Consider the following 8,042-nt stretch of genomic DNA (forward strand, 5'->3'; position numbering starts at 1 on the left):
GCGTGTTAAAGGCACAGTAGTGCTGCGCGTTAGACATTGCTCTGCGTGTTACACACACAGTAGTGCTGCGCGTTAGACATTGCTCTGCATGTTACACGCACAGTAGTGCTGCGTGTTAGACATTGCTCTGCATGTTACACACACAGTAGTGCTGCGTGTTAGACATTGCTCTGCATGTTACACACACAGTAGTGCTGCGCGTTAGACATTGCTCTGCATGTTACACGCACAGTAGTGCTGCGTGTTAGACATTGCTCTGCGTGTTACACGCACAGTAGTGCTGCGCGTTAGACATTGCTCTGCATGTTACACACACAGTAGTACTGCGCGTTAGGCATTGCTCTGCGTGTTACAGGCACAGTAGTGCTGCGCGTTAGACATTGCTCTGCATGTTACAGGCACAGTAGTGCTGCGCGTTAGACATTGCTCTGCATGTTACACACACAGTAGTGCTGCGCGTTAGACATTGCTCTGCGTGTTACACACACAGTAGTGCTGCGCGTTAGACATTGCTCTGCGTGTTACAGGCACAGTAGTGCTGCGCGTTAGACATTGCCCTGCGTGTTACAGGCACAGTAGTGCTGCGCGTTAAACATTGCTCTGCATGTTACACACACAGTAGTGCTGCGCGTTAGACATTGCTCTGCGTGTTACACGCACAGTAGTGCTGCGCGTTAGCTGCGCGTTAGACATTGCTCTGCGTGTTACACACACAGTAGTGCTGCGCGTTAGACATTGCTCTGCGTGTTACACACACAGTAGTGCTGCGCGTTAGACATTGCTCTGCGTGTTACACACACAGTAGTGCTGTGCGTTAGACATTGCTCTGCGTGTTACACGCACATTAGTGCTGCGCGTTAGACATTGCTCTGCATGTTACACACACAGTAGTGCTGCGCGTTAGACATTGCTCTGCGTGTTACACACACAGTAGTGCTGCGCGTTAGACATTGCTCTGCGTGTTACACGCACAGTAGTGCTGCGCGTTAGACATTGCTCTGCGTGTTACACGCACAGTAGTGCTGCGCGTTAGACATTGCTCTGCGTGTTACAGGCACAGTAGTGCTGCATGTTAGACATTGCTCTGCGTGTTACAGGCACAGTAGTGCTGCGCGTTAGACATTGCTCTGCGCGTGCATAGCGCTAACCGCGATCTGCGGTCTGAGGGGAGAGAGGGAGCTTGCGACGGGAGGGGGCGTGGTCGGGGATTTGCAGGGGTGTGGCCATCACGTCACGTGTCAGGTTCGCCCTCATTGGGTGAGCAGCCGGTGGGGGCGTGGCCACGCCTCCGTCGCAATTTTAAACTCAATTTCATTGAGTTGAAAAAACCTTGCAGCTCGGCGCGGCTGCACCTTCAGCGTGACGGTGAGTACTGGGCCCTTCCCCATTGAGGGGCGGTGCTTACACGCACAGCGCACGCCGAGCCGTGCGCTGTGGCAGTGACCGCAGCCTAACTGGGAGAGAGACGGCTGCCGCGCACTGTCACTTACACCCATGTGCTCATTACCTGCGGTCTCTCTGCTGCTCCGGGGGGCTGCGGAGAGGCTGGCGTGCAAACCGGGGTTAGCTTTAGGCACAGGTAAATCTTCCAAGCGATTTAAAGAGGACGGATGCAAATCACATTTATTTCATCCTGTTAAGTGGAAGACTAAGCATTTGTTTTTAACCCTTTCGCTGCCAGAAAGGCTTGCCACACGTTCATGCAGAATTCCATGAACACGCAACACGCTATAGGGGTTGAGTTATATATGATTAAATAATGACTCCCCCCCCACCGCCCCCAGGGTAGCTAACTCCAGTCCTCAAGGGCCACCAACTGGTCAGGTTCTAAGGATATACCTGCTTCAGCACAGGTGGCTCAATCAATCTCTGCTTCTTCAGCACAGCTGGTGCAATTAGTGGCTCAGTTTTCGACTGAGCCACCTGTGCTGAAGCAGGGATATACTGAAAACGTGACCGGTTGGTGGCCCTTGGGGACTGGAGTTGACCACCCTGCCCTAGTGGTGAAAGTGTAATGGCACCAAGGAGACTGGGAAAATATATATATATTTTAACACTAGCTGAGAGACCCGGCGTTGCCCGGGATGTAATTTTGGGGGGGCGGACAACAGGGTTGGGCTTCCCCCGGGTGACTGGGTGACTGACTGAATGGGTGGGTGACTGAATGGGTGGGTGACTGAATGGGTGGGTGACTGAGTGGGTGGGTGACTGAGTGGGTGGGTGACTGAGTGGGTGGGTGACTGAGTGGGTGGGTGACTGAGTGGGTGGGTGACTGAGTGGGTGGGTGACTGATTGAGTGGGTGGGTGACTGAGTGAGTGGGTGGGTGACTGAGTGAGTCGGTGACTGGGTGGGTGTGTGGGTGACTGGGTGGGTGGGTGTGTGGGTGACTGAGTGGGTGGGTGACTGAGTGAGTGGGTGACTAAGTGAGTGGGTGGGTGACTAAGTGAGTGGGTGGGTGACTAAGTGAGTGGGTGGGTGACTAAGTGAGTCAGTGGGTGGGTGACTGAGAGAGTGGGTGGGTGACTGAGTGAGTGGGTGGGTGACTGAGTGGGTGGGTGACTGAGTGGGTGGGTGGGTGACTGAGTGGATGACTGAGTGGGTGGGTGGGTGACTGGGTGAAAGTGGGTGACTGGGTGAAAGTACCTGGGTGGGTGTGTGGGTGGGTGTGTGGGTGACTGGGTGACAGTGCGTGGGTGGGAGACGGTGGGTGACTTACCTTGACCCCGTGGCATCTGGCTGGGGCAGGAGGTGAGTTCGGGAAGCTGGCAGGGGGGGGCAAGAGTGGCAGGAGGCCCGCGCCGCGCTTACCCTCCGTCTGGGAGCCGGTGCACGTGAGGAGGCCCGCGCCACGCTTCCCCTCCGTCCGGGAGCCGGTGCACGTGAGGGGGAGTGCAGGAGGGCCGGGCCGCGCTTCCCCTCCGTTCCTCGTTGTGAGCGAGGGGGGAGGAGCCTGGAGTTTGCTGCTGAGCTGGAGGGCCGCGCTTCCCCTCTCCGGGAGCCGGCGCACGTGAGGGGGAGTGCAGGAGGCCCGGGCCGCGCCGCGCTTTTCCTCATTGTGAGCGAGGGGGAGGAGCCTGGAGTTTGCTGCTGAGCAGGAGGGCCGCGCTTCCCCTCTCCGGGAGCGGCGCACGGTGAGGGTGATGGTGCGGCTGGGGATGTTGCGGAGCGTGGGACTTTGGGTGAGGTGGGGAGGGGGTAGAGAGTGAGGGGCACCGGGAGAGGAGGGGGGGGGGGGTGGAAGGTGAGCTGCGGTCCAACTGACGGGGGAGAGTGAGGCCAAGCAACAGAGTGTGTGTCTGTGTGTCTGTGTGTGTTCTTTGGCCCGTCACTCCGCCTCAGGCCAATGAGAGGTGTGGGGGCGGGCAGGCGGCCCAAGGGACCAATGAGATTTCCCCTAGGGACACAGGAAGATGCAGACAGGCATACAGTGCTTTCACAAATATATAATATAAGATTTACAAACCTTAAAGCTGCAGTTCAGTCAATATCCTGCATGTGTGTTTTTTTAATAAATTAGTTCTGTAGTAAGAAAAAATACTTTTAGCATTTTCTGTTTTAAAAACAACAACTTTTAAAGACCAATTTTCTTGTATTCTATTTTAACAGCCATTTGCTAAGGCACTGCCCCTTCATGTCCTGTCACAAGCCCTGGCACACCCCTTTGTTAGCCCTGCCCTCCCTCTAGCACATGTCAGTGCAGGAGTGCTCATGAATATTCATGAGCTTCCACTGAGTGACAGAAGCAGAGGAAAAACAGATCCCATATCTAAAGATTTTGCCAATCAATACACGGAGAACGAATTGACCGGCAGCTATGCAGTTCTTTAGGTAATTAGAGATTGCACACATGAAACTATTCAATTAAAAAAATAAAAAAATAATTTAAAAATAAAAAAAGACTGAACTGCAGCTTTAAGAACAACCAGGTTGTGGCAGGAAAGATACCCTCAGGCAGAGCCTGTTAACCCCTTGGCAGCCAGTCACGTGAAACGAGCTTTGCACTGCTCAGCAGGCCCGTCTTGAAGCGAAAGGGGTAAATGCTGTGACCGATCTCTCTGCCCATTCCTTGTGTCACAACAAAGTGGAGATTTATCGTTTTTTCTAGCACTTTCCGCAGGTTCTGCTTCGTGGTTAAGTTGTGATGCTGCCACCTGCTGGACAAGAGCAGAATAAGCAGCCCAGGTTACAGTGAGAATAAAGATGTCGGCATCCATATGCTGAATGTAAGAGATTAACGGCTGTAGGAATAGGATGACCAGATGTCCCAGTTTAGTCGGGACAGTCCCGGTTTTTAGGGCTCTGTCCCAATTTTTTGGGGTGCTGTCCTGGTTTTCTAGCTTGTTAGCCGCGCACTTTGCCGGCCGCACATGCAGTCGGTGCCTGCCGAACGTTCATGCACATGCGCGGTCGGTAAGCGCTCTTTGCGCATGCGCAGTCAGCGAGTGCTAACTGTGCATGCGTGATATTTGTCTCAGTTTTTGCTGGGAGGAATATGGTCACCCTATGTAGGAATGGCTATAAATCAGCCCTCAGCTCTGCTGAAACAATACAAAGACGCTTAGCAAAGTTGACAGCAAATATTAGTGCATACAGGAAAGGTCGGGCGTTTTGCCGAAGGGCAGCTAGTGCGTGAGCCGTTCGCTGATGTAAAAATTGCTGTATTTCAATGTGAAACTCACAAGCCCCTTTATCCCCTGCACCCAATTGTCCAACTCTAACTGTCCATGAAATGTCTGTGAAATGACTGTATAACCCTGTAATGTATTGTTATAACTCTGTGCCCAGGACATACGTGGAAACGAGAGGTAACTCTCAGTGTATTACTGAATGGTAAAATATTTAATAAACAAATAAACAATCTGCCATTTACCTGCCCATGTTTCCAGTCTCTCCAAGTCCTTCTGAAGAGAAATGACATCCTGCTCTGATTCTATTACCTTACACAATTTAGTATCATCAGCAAAGATGGAGACTTTGCTCTCGATGCCAACCTCAAGGTCATTAATAAACAAGTTAAAAAGCAGGGGTCCCAGTACCGATCCCTGAGGTACTCCACTCACGACTTTAGCCCAACCTGAAAAAGTTCCATTTATGACAACCCTCTGTTGTCTGTCCTTCAACCAGTTTTCAATTCAGGTGCAAATATTTTTTACAGTCCAATTTGCATTATTTTATACACCAACCTCTTGTGTGGAACCGTATCAAAAACCTTTGCGAAATCTAAGTAGACCACATCAACTGCATTACACTGGTCTAAATTCCTACTTACTGCCTGAAGGAAACTAATAAGGTTAGTTTGGCACAACCTATCCTTCATAAATCCATGCTGACTATTACTACAAATTTTGTTTTCCATTAGGTATTCCTGAATATTATCCCGTATTAAACCTTAAAATTAGTTTCCCCACTATTGAAGTCAGGCTTACAGGTCTGTAATTCCCCAGTTGTGATCTAGCTCCCCTTTTAAATATAGGCACCACATCTGCTTTATGCAATCTTGTGGTACTGATCCTGTGGAAATGGAGTCCTTGAATCTTCTTATAATATATAAAATCGAAAGGTTAGTGCTAGCTGCAGTGAATCTGATTGGCCAGAGGCTGAGGACCAATCAGATTGGTGGCTCTGACGTCACCCAACTGCCACTCTCTTCCCCCTCGGCCGGCCACACACACACACACTGCCCCAGTGCCCGGACAGAGGGGAAGAGCGGCCCTCCTGTCCCAGCCGCCAACTTCAGGCTCCTCCCCCCTTGCTCCCAACCGGCTGAGATGTAAATGTGTGTGACCTACCCTTGAGGAGGGAGAGAAAGGGGCGGGGTCAGAGCTTTCCCAGCCAATCAGAACACGGGAGACGCGGCCAGCCTCGGCCATGTGACCATTCCACGCGCACGTTCCACCGTACTTTCCCGCCAAAACCCTACCCGGCTGTACAGGGAAGCGAGGCGTGATACACCGGGGGTTCTGTCACCGATCTGCGCCTCTCCCTCCCGGGACCCCTCCTTCGCGGACACTGAGGTGCTTTATTGCATGACTATACTTGGTAACCCGTCTGCCAGCCGCTCGCGGTGCTCGCCGGTGTCCGTCCCGCGCGCGTTATGTTCCTCTCACTGCGCCGGTTGTAACCTGGTGATCCCGCCTCACATTGTTTTATCTCCTCCCCCGCCCCTGCCTGAAACTCTGAATACAGAACGGGCTTTGATGCGTGCTAACATCTGCTTCTTCTCTCTCCTGTGCATGGAAGCATGCAGTGATTCAGCCTGAGACAGGGGAGCTGCACAGAGGCGGCGTCTTTCTCAGGGACCCCAGGGGTTACAGGGTCATCTTACTGGCATCTGACAGGTGCTGGCGCAGGGGGGGGAGTCAGGAGAGGGGGGGGAGAGAGAGGGAGTCAGGAGAGGGGGGGAGAGAGGGAGTCAGGAGAGGGGGAAGAGGGAGTCAGGAGTGGGATTCGGGAGAGAGGGGGGAGGGATTCAGGAGAAAAGGGGGGGGGGAGCCCACTGACTGACACACACACTCACTCACTCACTGACACACATACTCACTGACTGACACACACTTTCCCCCTCAGTCAGCTCTGCTGCAAAACACACGGGGGGCACGCAGCTGTGAGCGGGGGGGGGGGGGGTATGGGGGAAACAAAGCATTGAATGGGGGGGGGGGGAATAGGAGCTGTGAACAGTGGGAGAGGGGGGCGCAGCTCTGAACAGCTGTGAAGAGGGGGGGGGAGGGAGTTGAGAGGGAGGATGGGGGAGCCAGAACATTACATCACGGGCAACGCCGGGTATATCAGCTAGTATTAAATATAATGATTTGGCTATTGCTGAGCTTAACTCCTTGAGAACTCTTGGATGTATGCCATCGAGGCCAGGTGCCTTATTTACTTTAATTTTATAAAGCCACCTATGAACTTCTTCCTCAGTTAACTAATTGTTCATTAATATGGAGGTTGTGGCTTCCTCCTGTGGCGCTACTATTGAACTTGATTCTTCCCTGGTAAACACAGAGGCAAAGAATTTGTTTAATACCTCAGTTTTTTCCTTATCTCCAATAATCTGCCTACCCATATCACACTGAAAGGGTCCTATATTTTCTTTTCTCATTTTTTGGTATTAAGGTACTTAAAGAACTTTTTAGGGTTGACCTTACTTTCTATTGCAATCCTTTTTTCATTATCCATTTTTGCTAATTTGATTGCCCTTTTGCAATTTTTGTTACATTCCTTATAATTCTGATACGATGTCTCTGTCCCTTCTGACTTAAAGAATCTTGTCCATTTCCTCCCCTACCTGTTTATTTCGCCACATTGGTTTTGACTTATTTCTTTTATACTTATTACCCAAGGGTATACACTGATAAGTGTGCTTTTCTAACAATGTTTTAAAGACTGTCCATTTATCTTCTACATTTTTCCCTGCAAAAGCATCATCCCAGTGTATTACTTGCAGATTAATCCTCAGTTTATTACAATCTGCCTGTTTAAAGTCTTTGCGCACAGACAAGCCAATTTAGGTGCAACCCCTTCTAGTTTATTTTGCAAATAAAGCCAATGGAAAGCGGTGTAGGTGGAAGTTTAAAGGCGGATGTAACATTATCCCTGGCAGCTGTTGTTTTCACATGCACGTGTGGTATCAGATGGTGTGAAACAAATGTCATTTCATCTCTGGGCCTCCTTTATGGTGATGTCCAACTAATAAATGTATTTTTGCTATTTTCACCCTGGCTCCCTTGGCTGTGTGCTGCTGTCCTTTTTGCTTCTCCTGCCCACACACAGCAGCTGGCGGTATCGCGCTGAGGTTGGTGGTAAAACAGCGCCTTTGCTATGGCGGCATCACCGCGTGAGATTTTCTTCAAACAAAACAGGCCCGTGACTTCAGATCGTGCCGGCAACTCGGCTAACCCTCTTTCGCCGACAGTTGAGATTATACATCATATATTTTTTTTTTTTGTGTACATGGAATGTATTGTTTCGGTTTTGTTAAATCACACAATGTCAGTCGCACATTCACTGTAAGGAGGGGGCAGGTATTTGCAAAGCACAAATT

This window comes from Ascaphus truei, chromosome 17, assembly GCF_040206685.1.
Source record: "Ascaphus truei isolate aAscTru1 chromosome 17, aAscTru1.hap1, whole genome shotgun sequence".
Lineage (NCBI taxonomy): Eukaryota > Metazoa > Chordata > Amphibia > Anura > Ascaphidae > Ascaphus > Ascaphus truei.